This window comes from Hypanus sabinus, chromosome 4, assembly GCF_030144855.1.
Source record: "Hypanus sabinus isolate sHypSab1 chromosome 4, sHypSab1.hap1, whole genome shotgun sequence".
NCBI classification, from domain to species: Eukaryota; Metazoa; Chordata; class Chondrichthyes; order Myliobatiformes; family Dasyatidae; genus Hypanus; species Hypanus sabinus.
This window is the reverse complement of record NC_082709.1, coordinates 183,382,273-183,395,137: the sequence shown is the minus strand read 5'-3', so window position 1 is coordinate 183,395,137 and position 12,865 is coordinate 183,382,273. Positions and strand designations below refer to the sequence as shown.

The window sequence follows — 12,865 nt, the reverse complement described above, 5'->3', positions numbered from 1 at the left end:
TATTTATTATTATTATTTTTTCTCTGCTAGGTTATGTATTGCATTGAACTGCTGCTGCTAAGCTAACAAATTTCACGTCACATGCCAGTGATAATAAACCTGATTCTGATTCTGAGGATCTAGTTCTTTCCCAGCGGATATGATAAACAAGCTCTTCTTGGAGTTCCAGCCAGGTGCAGGTATCAATTATTATCGAAGTTTCAATGACAAACTCTGCCATCTTCTTCAGGGATGATGCTGGGCATGTCTTGTCCATGGGTGTTTATAACCCCGGAAATCCGTCCTTCCTGATTGGTTAGTCTTCATCCAATTAGATTCTCGCTGTCCCACCTTCTTTGCAATTGAATTCCAATTCTTACTTAGAGTGAGATCTTCGTCTCTGTGAAAATTCTTTTCCTCTAGTTTTATTTCAGTGGCTTCCTTTACCAGGTGGTCCCAAAACCCATTGGCGTGGCACAGTAGTTTTGTGCCACAGAAGTCAATCCTATGGCCATTTCGAATGCAGTGTTGTACTACCGCCGATTTCTCCGGGTAACCCAAGTGGATATACCTCCTGTGCTCCTTGACGTGGGTTGCTGCTGTAGCCAATCCATTTCAAAGTTCAACATACTGTGCATTCAGGGATGCTCACCACTGTTGTAACACCTCGTCTGGCACCAGTCAAAGTCACTTCAATCACATTTCTTCCCCATTCTGATGTTTGGTCTGAACAACAACTGAACCTTTTGACCATGTCTACATGCTTTTATGTATTGAGTTGATGCTACATGATTGGCTGATTAGATATTTGCATTAACGAGTAGGTGTACAGGTGTACCTAATAAAGTGGCCACTGAGGTCTCTATATACAACCTTTCTTGCAGACATTTAGAGATAAATAAAGGAATGCAATGGCATTTATGAAAAGCTATTGGATACCAAAGACAAACAAGCGAAGTTCAAAAGAAGATAAATTGTACAAATTCTATTAAAAAGTAAAATATTGAGAACATGTGCTGAACATGTGTTGTAGAATCCTTGAAAGTGAGTCCACAGGTTATGGAATCAGTTCAGTGTTGAAGTGAGTGCAGTTTTCCATGCTGGTTCAGCTTTTTGGTTGTAGGGCAGTAACTGTTCCTGAACCTGGTGGTGTGGAAGCTAAGGCTCCTGTACCTCCTTCCCAGTGGTAGCAGCAAGAAGAGAGCATGGCCTGAATGATGGGTGCTGCTGGATGATTCCTGTGGCAGTGCTCCATGTGAGAGTGCTCAATGGAGGGGAGGGATTTGCCTGCGATGGACTGGGCTACGTCCACCACTTTCGGTAGTCCTTTCCATTCCTGGGCATTGGTGTTTGCATACTAGGCCGTGATGGGCCAGATCGGGATATTCTCCACTGTGCCTCCATAGATGTTTGTCTGATCTGTCAACTGACCTACATATCAGCTATCCGCGGGCATGCCTCTCTTTCAGCCTCATGACGGAAGGAGGACCTCTAATGAGGCAGCTGTACGTGGTTGGGTTGAGGACAGTACTTTCAGGCAGCCCTGCAGTGATATTCTGGAGTTCCAATGATTGACCTTCATCAGTCTTCCCTGGGGCAATGTCTCTGTCCAATCATTGCATAGTCTTCCTCCTGCTCTACGTTGTCTGAAATTTACCAGGAACCCTTGATCCCACACTGTTGCTGTTGCTGTTGGGAAGGAGTTCCCACACCACCAGGGTTAGGAGCTGTAATTACCCTTCGACCACCAGGCTACTGAACTGGTGTGGACAACTTCACTCACCACAACTCTGTATTTCTTTCTCTCTCTCTCTGTCTCTCTCATCTGTCTCTTTCGCTCTCTCTCCATCTTCCCCTCTTCTCTCCTGTCATGTTCTCCCTACCCTCTTCCCTCTCCCCCACTTTTCTGCCTTAACCCCTTATTTTCCTCTTGTTTTCTGTGCCTGTCACCTTCATCCCCTCCATATTCCTCCGTCCTACTGTAAGTCACAGCAGAATTATCTGACCCATGTTGTTGACAGGATCAGAGCTTGTGTGAGTTGTGGGGTGGATATGAGAGAGCGTCAGGAGCGGTGTACAGACTGTGATTGTTGTACATTAATCCTAGACCTGTGATGTGTTCACCCTACTCAACAGGGTAGCTGACTGTGTGAGATTGTGTTTGTGTATGTGAGATAAAGATTCTGTATATGTGTGTTGAGAGAGAGAAAGAAATAATGTGTGTGTGTGTGTGTGTGTGTGAGAGAGAGAGAGAGAGAGAGAGAGACTGGGTGTGTAAATGTGTTTGTGTGTGAGAGAGACTAGGTGTGTAAATGAGTGTGTGTGTGTGTGTGAGAGAGAGAATGTGTGTAAATGTGTTTGTGTGTGTGTGTGTGAGAGAGACTAGGTGTGTAAATGTGTGTGTGAGAGAGGGACTGGGTGTGTAAATGTGTGTGTGTGTGTGTATGTGTGTGTGCATGTGTGTGTGTTTGTGTATGAGAGAGACTGTGTGTGTAAATGTGCGTGTGTGTATCTATCAATGCCATACCACCTTTAGCCTTGCTTAAGCCTGATAGATTACAGTCAGCTTACAGGGTGAGGACTCCATGCCTGTGTGACCTTGGTGAGACAGTGAGAGAGTTTTGTGCTGGCAGGGGTGTGGGTGAAGGTCATGGGAAGGTGGCTTTCCTGCCAGGTTCTAGATGACACAAGTCACGTGAGGGAGCCTGTTGACATGGTCAATATTTCAAGGGTGTGATTCTCAGCTGTGTAAGTACTGTTTGTGTCATAACTGCTTTGCTTGCCGCCATCCTCCCTCACTCCATTTTTCTTTCACAGCCTCACAAATTTCCTTTTTTCCCTCCCTCCCACCCTCTCAGGCAAAGGGTGAGGGTCCAAACTCACGTGGTCCACAGATGTTCAAGGGAAGGAAACAAATAGGTCCTCTGTACCTTTATTTGTCTTTGTTACATTTTCCTGACCTCAACCTTAGGGAATGTTCCTCCCACCTGAGAACTGAGGGATGTTAACCTCATGCTATGATTACTCATAAATATGACTAAGTGCAGATCCAAAGCAACACACACATTGCTGGAGGAACTCAGCAGGTCAGGCAGCATCTACAGAAATCAATAAATAGTTGACATTTCTGGCCAAGACCTTTCTCTGGGACCGGAGATACCAGAATAAAAAGGAGAGGATAGAGGCTAGTTGGAAGATGATAGGTGAAGCCAGGTGGGTGGGAAGGGTCAAGGACAGGAGAGGAAGGCTAGGAGAGGAGAGTAGATCACAGAAGAAAGAGAAGGAGGAGGGGACCCAGAGGGAACTTATAGGCAGGTGTAAAGAGGTAAAAGGTTAGAATGGGGAACTAACACGAGGAAATCTGCAGATGCTGGAAATTCAAACAACACACACAAAATGGTGGTGGAACACAGCAGGCCAGGCAGCATCTATAAGGAGAGGCTCTGTCGACGTTTCGGGCCGAGACCCTTCGTCAGAGTGGGGCATCTTCACCTTTCCTTCTCAGTCCCAAAGAAGAGTCTCGGCCTGAAACGTTGACAATTTACTCATTTCTATGGATAATGCCTGACCTGCTGAGTTCCTCCAGCATTTTGTGTGTGTTGCTCTGGATGAATCAGCCCAGAGAAGCACAAGTGCTTATTTAGAATAAAGAAGAGTAGAGTGCAGTAGGGGCCCTTTAGTCCATGATGTTGTATATAAACCTACTCCATAATCAGTCTTAACTATGAACAACCTGGACAGCCAGAAACCCTTTCCAAGGGTGGAAATGGTTAATACGAGGGAGGATAATTTAAATATATTTGAAGGAAGTATAGCGGGGGGAGACATCAGAGATATGTTTTTTTTACACAGAGAGAGTGGTGGGTGTGTGGAACACCCTGCCAGGGGTGGGGGTAGAGGCAGATACATTAGGGGCATTTAAGAAACTCTTGGTTGAGCACATGAATGATAGAAAAATGGAGGGTTATGTAAGAGGGAAAGGTTAGATTGATCTTAGAGTAGGTTCAAAGTTTAAAGTAATTTTTTTTTATTACTAGAGCACCACATACAACCCTGAGATTCATTTTCTGATGGGCATCCTCAGCAAATCTACCGAATAGTGACTATAATAGGATCAATGAAATGTCAACCAGAAGACAACAAACTGTGCAAATGCAAATATAAATAAATAGCAATAAATAATGAGAACATCAAATGACAAGAGTCCTTAAAGTGAGATCGTTGGTTGTGGGAACATCTCAATGACCGGGCAAGTGACTCTTTGTTCAAGAGCCTGATGGTTGAAGAGTAGTAACTGTTCTTCACCCTGGTGCTGTGAGTCCTGAGGGACTTGTGCCTTCTACCTGATGGCAGAAACATGAAGAGTATGGCCTGGGTGGTGAGGATTTTTGATGATGATGTTGCTTTCCTATAAAATTATGTTCTGTGTATATTCTAACCCTTCCCACCTGCACTCCATTTCCCTTTTCATCCATGCACCTATTTAAGGGTTTTTTAAACGCCCCGAATGTGTCTGCCTCCACCACCAGCCCAGGTAGAGCATTCCAGGCACCTCTGTGTAAAGAAACTACTTCTGACATCTCCCCGAAACTTTCCCCCACTTATCTAAAAGGGAGTAGAATTACACAGCACAGAAACGAGCCTTTTGGCCACTGCTGAGCAAGATTCCCTGTTGTGAATGGCCTATTTACATAAAAACGTAAAAAACACAAGGATTAGTGGCGTTGTGGTTAGCACAATGTTTCACGTTACCAGCGACCTGGGTTCAGTTCCTGCGCCGCTCTCTGTAAGAAGTTTGTACCTTTTCCCCGTGACTGTGTAGATTTCCTCTGGATGCTCCAGTTTCTTCCCACAGGTCCAAAACTGTACCGGTTGGTAGCTTAATTAGTCATTGTAAATTGTCCCGTGATTAGACTGGATTAAATTTAGGGTTGCTGGGCAGCACGGCTAAAGGGCCAGAAAGGCCTATTCCATGCAGTATCTCAATAAATAAATAAACAAACAAGTCATATGACTGGCCTGTTAATCCCACTCCATCATGGCTGAACTCAGCTTCATTTACCGTCCTTTGCAGAGCCTGGACTGACAACAACTTACTGCTCGCTACTGTACCTATTGTCTTGTTTATTACTTATTGTAATGCCTGCACTGTTTTGTGCACTTTATGCAGTCCTGGGTAGGTCTGTAGTGTAGTGTAGTTTTTTCTGTGCTGTTTTCACGTAGTTCAGTGTAATTTTTGTGCTGTTTCATGTAGCACCATGGTCCTGAAAAACGTTGTCTCGTTTATACTGTGTACTGTACCAGCAGTTATGGTCGAAATAACAATAAAAAGTGACCTGACTTGACTTGATAACCCTCAAACCCCATGTTATGCAAAAATCTTATTTAACTGTGTGTTAAATATATTTAGTGAGGTAGCCACGACAGTTCCCCGCCTTTGTTTGGCCTATGTCTCTCTAAATGTCTCGTATCCTTGAACCTGTCCAAATTTATTTTCAACATTGTAATTGGACCTGCCTCCTCATTCCATGTACCCACCATCCTCTGATCCCCTTTAAGTTATCCCTCTGACCTGCTGAGTACTTCCAGCATTTTGTGTGTAAAGTGTGGAATAGGCCCCTCTGCTCCTTCAAGCTGTGCCACCCAGCACGCCCCGATTTAACCCTGGTGTAATTGGACTATTTGCAATGACCAATTAACCTACTAACCGGTACGTCTTTGGACTGAACGAGCAACCTGGAACTCCCTGAAGAAACCCACATGGGGAGAGTCTGCAGATGCTGGGAATCCGGTGCAACACACACAAAAAGCTGAAGGAACTCTGCAGGTCAGGCAGCATCTGTGGAGAGGGATGGACAGCTGAGACCCTGCATCAGGACTGGAACGCAAGTGAGCAGAAGCCAGAGTAAGAAGGGAGGGGAGGGAAAGGAGTACAAGCTGGCAGGTGATAGGTGAGACCAGATGAGGGGAAGGTGGGTGAGAGAAGGCGAGATAGGGGTGGGAACACAGGATGGTGTAGCACAGGAAGAGGTCCTTCGGCCCTCATTTTCATACATACCATGGTGCCAATCTAATTAATCCTATCTGCGTCTACACAGGGCTAATCTCTTTGTTCCCTCTCTGTTCATATTTCTGTCTAAATATCATAAATCCTCAATCCTAAAATGTACCTGGCAGCAAGTCCCAGGTACCTACCACTCTGTGTTAAAGAAGATTGCCTCACTTCTGTCCTTTCAACTTTCTCTCTCTTATCCTAAAGCCATGTTCTTTTAATATTTTAATATTTGATGTCTATGAGCCACATAATATTATATACTCCTATCAGATCACCTGACAGCCTCTGGAGCTCCAGAGATATAGCAAATACTCTCTAATCAAGGCAGAATCCTGGTGAGCCTCTTCTGCACCTTCTCTAAAGTCTCCACATCCTTTGTTGTGCAGTGTGTCTACCAGAACGGCTCACAGTGGGAGATGGAGAAAGATGTAGGGAAAGATGAAAGAGAGGAAAGGAGAGAGGAAAAGAGACATGGAGAGGTAAGGATTTAGAGAGAGAGTGGAGAGAATGATAAACGGCAAGACAGGTGGAAAGAAAAGAGTGTCAGTATATGGTGATGATACCCTTGTTTTGCCTGTGTCTAGCACTACACTCTCCCCCTCTCCCTTCCTCTGTCCCACCACTCCTCTTTCCCACCCTCTTTTGCTCCTTCTCCCCCCCCACTCCCCACCTACACCTTTGCCTCACTCTCCCACATTCTCCATCTCCCCTCTCCCTCCCTCTGTCCCTCTCTTCCTCTCCTTCCCTCCCCTTCTCCCCTTTCTACCTCTCATTCCTTCTCTCTCTCCCCCCACTTTCTATCTCCCCTCTCACTCTCTCCCCTTTTCTTCCTCTTCTCCCCATTCCTCTCTCGCCCCACTCTCTTTTTCTCTTGCCCTCTCTCCTTTTTTCTCCATCTCACTCCCTCCCCCTCTCCTCTCTCCCTCTCTTCCCCCTCTCTCTCTCTCACTCTCCTCCCTCCTCTCTCCCCTCCCCCCTCTCTCCCCCTCTCCCTTCCCCACCCTCTCTCTCTCCCCCTCTCCCTTCCCCGCCCTTCTCTTCCCCCTTCTCTCCCTCCTCTCTCCCTTCCCCGCCCTCCTCTCTCCCTCTCTTCCCCCTTCTCTCTCTCCCCCCTCTCCCTTCCCACCCCCTCCCTCTCTCCCCCTCTCCCTTCCCCGCCCCCCTCCCTCTCTCCCCCTTCTCTCTCTCCCCCCTCTCCCTTCCCCGCCCTCCTCTCTCCCTCTCTTCCCCCTTCTCTCTCTCCCCCTCTCCCTTCCCTGCCCCCCTCCCTCTCTCCCCCTCTCCCTTCCCTGCCCCCTCCCTCTCTCCCCCCTCTCTCTCTGATATTTAATCCCGTACTCTAGAGCATGTGCGTTTGCTTCAGTGTGCGTTATCCTGAAGCTGGGGACGTTATTCTCTGCTTGTGTTGGTGTTAATACTTGGTGTCAGGCCAGGGTGGGGATGGGTTTCACGTCTCTCCACTGCTTCCTGTGAGCTTCTGCTGAGTAATGCATAAATTATTCCAAAATCCTTCCCTTTCAGTCTCAACAGAATTCTGAGGATAAAAAATCTTTCTCCCAGAAGGACGGATTTTTAAATTTTCACTGTTTTCTTTCTGAATTGATCTTTTGTATTTCTGAGGTAGAAGTTATTTCTGAACAGACAGTGGGATTAAAATAGTGATTTCCTTGTGTGGGAGCTCACTGTGTTGTAGATAGGAGGCAGAGACTGGGCTACAGTATTATCAATTATATTTTAGGAGAATTTCCTCTGAAGTTTTCGAGCAGTTGCTGGCTTTTAGAGAGAAAACAGGCTTTGCTGACGTATCACCTCTTTCTTCAGTATTGAACAGGCCCTTGGTTCATCAAAGATCCTACCCCACTTGTTTGTGTCTGAAAGAAATGGGCGAGGGTTGAAAGGGAGGGGTAAGACGGAATGAATTGAGAGATGGTAGAACATTCACCAAGGTTTGCAATATTGAGTGTAACAGGGTGTAAAGTGTCCTAACTCATTGAAAGTATTTCACAAATTTCATGTCATACAAGACAGTCATAATTAACCTGATCCTGATACCCTGATACTGATTCTGAGCTAGAGTTACATATCCTATTTGCATACACACACTCAGTGCTCGGACCCTTAGTCTGGGTATACACACAGCGCCTGTTACACAAGCAGTCAGTGCTGGGACAGTCCCTGTTACACAGTCAATGCTGATTTAGTCTCTGTACACACATGGTCGGTGCTGAGACACTCACTATTACACACATGGTCAGTGCTGGGACACAGTCTCTGTTACACAGTCACACAGACCCTGTTACACACCTAGGCCCTGCTGCACAGCAGTTCCCATTACAGTCAGTAATGGGACACAGTCCCTGTTACATGTACAGAGATTTTTTACACATCAACAGTATTAGGGTGCAGTCCATGTCACACACACACACACACACACACACACACACACACACACACACACACACACACACACACACACACACACACACACACACACACACCACACACACACACACACACACACACACCACACACACCACACACACACACACACACACACACACACCACACACACACACACACACACACCACACACACACACACACACCACACACCACACACACACACACACACAAACACACACACACCACACACACACACACACACACACCACACACACACACACACACACACACACACACACACACACACACACACACACACACACACACACACACACACACACACACACACACACACACCAGTCCCTGTTACACAGACAGTTAGTGTGCCGACATTCCTGTGACAGTGCACCATGTTCTCTCTCGCCAAGATACCTGAATCATTTCAAAAAGGAAAGTCTTCTGGAGCAGACACAGGGAGGTTTTGCTCTTTACTGGGGTCACAGAAGCCCATGTTGTGGGCATCTTGTACTTCCCGCTATCCCCGTTGCACTCTGTGCCACATTCTAGCCCTAGAACACCACAGTCGAGTGATTCTTGAGTGACTGGGAGAAACTATAACCCACGTTAATTCCCCATGCCCTCTGGTTGGGACAACTTTGCCTGTGGATTGACCTGTTACAGGACCAGTAGACACAGGAGCCGAATTAGGCCATTTAGCCAATCAAGTCTGCACTGCCATTCAGCCAGGGTGACTTATTTTCCCCCTCAAACCTATTCTCATGCATTCTCCCCATAACCTTTGATGCCCTCACTAATCAAGTGCATGTAAACCTTTAAATATACCCAGTGACTTGGCCTCAGCAGCAATATGTAGAAATGGCTAAAGAAATTCCACCTTGTCTCCGTTCGAAAGGAACATCCTTGTGTTCTGAAGCTGTACCCTCTGATCCTAGACTCCCGAACAGCCTTCTGATCTACCATATTTTTGCATTCCCCATGAAGCCGTCCGTTGGTTAGGGTTAACCAAGAATGTGGCATGCAGCTGTCTAAACGATACACAGACTAGGCAGTAAGATATGGAGAGCAAGCTGATGCCCATATAGCAGAATCCCTCTCTTCCTACAGCTGACAAACCCAAAGGAACAGCAGAGTCACATACATTTAGGTACCTGGGGTGCCGTATGCGTTACTGAATTTAATGTAGGACTGTCTTAGGGACTCCAGTTTTCCTCAGGGTTCACTCCCGAGCCTTCCCCATGAGTGGGTGTAAATGCCAGGCAGCAGAGGTTTGAGATCAGAGCTTTTTCCTCCCGGATGAGCCGCTAATCACTGCCGATGAGCCCCATCCGCCCGAAGTGACTGGTTTTAAGTGTACCAGTGTACTCTTCTCCTCTCAGTAGAACGAGTTCCGCTGGGCTTAGTAGCTGAGTCACACGTGAAAGCCAGAGGAGCTGGACTTGGTTGTCAGAGGCACACCATTGGGAGCATGTCCTCATTGCCACCCCTTGCTACAACAACCTTAAGGAACCAGTGAGCGTGAGAGAGAGAAAGAATCTCCTTATCAGAATCAGATTTGGTATTACTGACATCTGCCGTGAAACCTGTTGATTTGAGGCAGCAGTACAGTGTAATACATAAAACATATTGTAAGTTACAGTAAGAAATATATACAAAAAATATCATGCAAAAAGAGAGCAAAATAGCAAGGTAGTGTTCATGGGTTCATGGACCATTCAGAAATCTAATGGCAGAGGGGAAGAAACGGTTTCTAAAACATTGAATTTGTGTCTTCTGGCTCCTGTGCCTCCTCCCTGATGGTAATAACAAGAAGAGGGCTTGCCCTGGGTTGTGAGGTACTTAGTATCTAAGCCACACCTGAAGACCAGGAGCTGAACTTGGTCGTCAGAGGCTACTTGAGATGCTCGCCAATGGGAGCATCTAATAGGTTGTGGGAAATGATGAATGGCGCCTTCTTGTGGAATCGCCGTTTGAGGATGTCTTTGATGGTGGGGAAGTTATTGCCCATGATGGAGCTGGCGGAGTTTACGATTTGTGATTGGATGATGTCAAGTCATCGGTGTAAGTAGCCAATATCTTTCTCCCAGGGTCAAAATGTGCAATACTTGAGGGCATGCATTAAAGGAAAGAGGGGTGTAAGCTCAAAGGAGATGTGCAGGGTAATTTTTTCTTACAGAGCGTGGTGGATGCCTGGAATGTACTGCCGGGTGTAAGGTGGAGGTAAATAGAATAGATGCTCTTTGATAGAGTGTGAAGAGAATGGAGGGTTATGGACCATTTGCAGGCAGATGGGGTTAGGTGTCTTAGCTTAGCCAGTTCAGCGCAGCATTGTGGGTTGAAGAGGCCTCTTCCTGTGTTGTACTGTTCTACTTTCTGTGTGCTCTCTCAATAAACTGATCTGAATTACCACTTAACTTTAATAAGTTTCTTCTTACTAATTAGGACTAATTAAAAGGATTCTTCCCCTTTTCTTTTCCATTCCTAATGAAGGGTCTTGGCCTGAAATGTTTATTGTTCTCTATAGATGCTGCCTGACCTGCCAAGTTTGTTTGGTATTTTGTGTATGTTACTTCGGCTTTCCAGCATCTGCAGAATCTCCAGTGTTTTTTTATTAGTCTGTGCTTTTTGTCCTCATGGTTCAGAGACAGAAAACCATGCAGAATGCTAGTCTTCCATCCCTCTAACTAACTGTAAAACTTGGTCACGTTATGACTGCATTAATGAGGAGTAGCTTCAACAAGAGGTCATTAATGAATCATTTCCCATTGCACAATACCACATCAAATACTCTCCAGCTCATTCCAGAACATTCTGTTCAGATAAGTTACCCTGAAAGCACACAAAGTTCAAATATTCAAAACTTCAGAGTAATTAGAACATGTATATCACCATATACTATCCTGAGATTCAACATTTTGTATTTTACAGTAGATGGTTGAAATATAATAGATTTTTACGAAACTCTATACACAAAGACTGACAAATAGCCAATGTGCAAAAGAAGACTAGTTGTGCAAATAAAAAATTATTAATAAATAGATAAATAAATAAGCAAATAATTAAATAAATGACCAGTTAGCTACAGTGGTGTAGAATTTTCACTATTTCTGCATAAATATGACCTAAAATGTGATTAGATCTTCATAGAAGTCTGAAAACTAGATAAAGAAAACCCAATTAAATAAATAATGCAAAAAATTTACTTGTTCATTTATTTATTGAGAAAAATAATCCAATATATTTGTAGGAAAAAGTATGTGAACCTCTGGTTCAAGCTATTTGAAGTCAGGTGTTCCATTCAGTGAGATGAGATTGAGTTGTAGAGGCGCCCTGCCCTATATTAAAAAAAAACACTCAAAATCCGGTTACTGACAGAGCCAAAGGTAACAGCAAAAGACTTGTAGAAATCTCCATAACTTGCTGAAGTCTCTGTTCATCTGCCATTATAAGAAAAACACTGAACAAGAACGTCATGGAAGGAAACTACTGTTCTCCAAAAAAAGCATCGCTGCACGTCTCAGTTTGCAAAAGACCTCCTGCATGTTTTACAGTGCCCTGGGGGCAATGTTCTGTGGACAGATGAGACCAAAGAACGTTTTTTGGCCAAAATGAACATGGCTATGTTTGGAGGGAAAGGGGCGCTGCACATCAGCACCAAAACCTCATCCCAGTTGTGAATCATGTTGGAGGGAGCATCATGGTTTGGGACCGCTTTGCTGCCCAAGGCCTGGACAGCTTGCAGTTGTTGAGGGAACAATGAATTCAAAGTAGTATCAAGACATTTTGTAGGAGGATGTCAGGGTAGCAGTCCGTCACCTGAAGCTTAATAGAAGTTGGAAAATGCAGCAAGACAATGATCTGAAAGACAAGAGTAAATCAAAACCAGAATGGTTTAAAAAGAAGAAAATTAGTGTTTTGGAATGGCCGAGTCAAAGATCTGACCTTAATCCTATAGAAATGTTGTGAAGCAAGCAGTTCATGCAAGGAAGCCCACCAACATTCCAAACAGTTTTGTAAGGAGGAATGGCCTAAAATTCTTCCAAGCTGATGTGCAGGACTGATCAATAGTTACTGGAAACATTTAGTTGAAGTTTTTGCTGAACGAGGGGATCACACCAGTTACTGAAAGCAAAGGTTCACGTGCATTTTCCAACAAATATGTGTAATATTGGATCATTTTTCTCAAAAAATAAATGAACATGTAAAAATTGTTTGTGTTGTTTATTTAATTGGGTTTTCTTTATCTTGTTTTAGGACGTGTGAAGATCTGATCACATTTTAGGTCATATTTATGCAGAAACAGGGAAAATTCTACAGGATTCACAAACTTTCTTGCACCACTGTAGATAGATAGATAATACAGGAAACATGAGTTTTAGAGTCCATACATTGTGGAATCAGTTCAGATTTC

The 12,865-nt window shown here is 44.8% G+C and overlaps 1 protein-coding gene across 9 annotated transcripts in view; it reads left to right on the top strand.

Annotated features, from left to right (window-relative positions):
• nrip1a (nuclear receptor interacting protein 1a) overlaps positions 1-12,865 on the top strand; it is a 131,184-nt gene that overhangs the window by 49,425 nt on the left and 68,894 nt on the right. Inside the window, exon 2 of one of the 9 annotated variants that reach the window (XM_059968967.1) lies at positions 31-179. The exons of the other annotated variants lie outside the window; for them this stretch is intronic. The gene's annotated coding sequence lies outside the window, so the exon portion shown is untranslated. The remainder of the gene's footprint in view (positions 1-30; positions 180-12,865) is intronic. 9 annotated transcript variants of the gene reach the window in all.